Genomic DNA, 2,006 nt, shown 5'->3' with positions numbered 1-2,006 from the left:
TGTCATCTTTCCAGAAGAAAGATGTGTGGCTCCCCACAAACCTCACTGCCAAACCCATGGACTCCTATCCTTCGCATGCCAACTTCAATGCCCATGGGCCACCCTGCTGGTGTGGACCTCTCCTTGTGGCTCCTGCTCCTCCTTTCCTACTCTCTTAAGACCACTGGCCACTGGCCAGTCTCTCGCCCAGCTATCATGCCTCTGGCCCCTGAACACTGCTGTCCTGGCCTTCAGTTCTTCCCGAATAACACTCTGTGGCCTTAGCCATCACGTGAACGGGGACTGCTCCCAGCCTGTCTCCTACACACGTAGCCTCTGAACCGTCGAACCCTCTGTGGGCCCTTAGACCCTGCAGACCTGCTTTTTCATCCCCTGGGTCCTCACCTTGGACACATGGACAGTAGTTCTAACTCTTCTCGCTTACACTCCACAGCACACTTTGTAACCTGCCTCCTCTTCACCATACCTGTTCCTAAAACTCTCTGCCTGTCTGTGCCCCAAACACTCTCCCCCTGTCCTATCCTCCTTCTCCCTCTGACAGTCTGACTTGCCCACCTGACTCTACTTGCCCCTTCAGCAAGCACTGGGAGGCAGCATCTCCCAGGAAAAGTCTCTGGCCCCTGGGACCACCAGGCTGGGACAAGTGGTTCCTTGAGATTCCTCAGCTCTGAATTCCCCCCATCCCAGCCTGGACCATACAATGGGAGGGTCCACTGCTCCCCTACAAGACTGAAAGTTTTCAGGGCCAGATGGAGGGCCAGTGGGAGGGTCCCGTCCTCCTCCTCCCCAACACGGGGCTTGGTGCAGATAGGAAAAGTTTGTTGACTAATTGTCTGAGCTGTGACAACTCATTTCCAGGAGGAAAGTCACCTTCCATCTCAGAGAGGCCGCACCAGCTCTCTGCCTCCCTGGCCACAGGCTTAGCTGGTAGAGGCTTCTGGTAAGGGTGGATTTAGGTTTCCTGTGCAGACCTTTCCCCAGTACCCCAACACTGCCCCACACCCAGCCCCAGGAGGCAAACCCTGCCAGGCAGCCTGGGTATTCAAGGTCAGCAGACTGGAAGTGACTCAGTCAAATGGATTTTCCTGGAAAGAGCCAACTGACAACAGGGCTACAGAGCACTTTCCTTCCTAGTCCTGCCCCCTGTCCTGGGTAGGAGGAGGTGGCCCTGCCAAGGGCCCAGGGCCTTGCCTTGTAGGAAAAAGCAGCCATTGAGTCCGGCCCTCAGCCTGGGGAGAACAGAGTCACATTTATTGGATGCTCACTGATGTGGGGTGTGCTTGGCCAAAGTGTTTCCCCCACCCCCATTCAAGGCTCAGAGCCCTTCTGAGGGATCCACTGTTGTATTACCATGCTCAAGGGAGCCCTGGTCCTTTTCCCCATAGGGGTCAGGACAGATACAGCAGAAGGAGAAGGAGCACCCTACCAGCATCACCCCTGGATGTGGACCCTCACTGCCAGCACCCTGCCACCAGTGCCCCAGTACCAGGTGCTCTTACAACCCCGTGCTTCCCACCTGGGCACAGGTACGGGCACAGCCACACTCTTTTCCTGGCACAGCTCTCCTCAGAGGTACGCATCTTCACTGTCACAGTCTGCTGTCCCTGGCTACACCACTTCATCTCTGGCATGGCCCATGTGGTGCCCTCCAGGGCAGGGTGAGTGGAGACACTCGCCCATTGTCTGCTGAAGGAAGTCCCAGGGGTGGCATGGTCAAGGGCACCTGTCTGAGGAGGAGGCGAGAAGGCCTCAGGCTAGGATTCTGTGGGATACCTGGGGAGTAGGGAGGGCTCCTGGAGGGCCACAGCATGAGCCAAGGCTGGAGGTAGGAGTTGAGTCTGGGATCTCTGAGGAGCTGGGTAAGAGAGAGGAAGGCTTGACTACCAGTCAAGGTAGGGGGTGGCTGTGAGCCAGTGGTCTCTCTCCCAGAAACTCCATGAGGCGTGGGTATGGGAACGAGCCTGGATCTAAGCCCAGTGTGTGTGCATATGTGGGGGGGGGGGGGG

The sequence above is a fragment of the Lipotes vexillifer genome, unplaced genomic scaffold (assembly GCF_000442215.2).
Source record: "Lipotes vexillifer unplaced genomic scaffold, Lipotes_vexillifer_v1.1 scaffold217, whole genome shotgun sequence".
Taxonomy (NCBI): Eukaryota; Metazoa; Chordata; class Mammalia; order Artiodactyla; family Lipotidae; genus Lipotes; species Lipotes vexillifer.
This window is presented reverse-complemented; position numbering follows the sequence as displayed.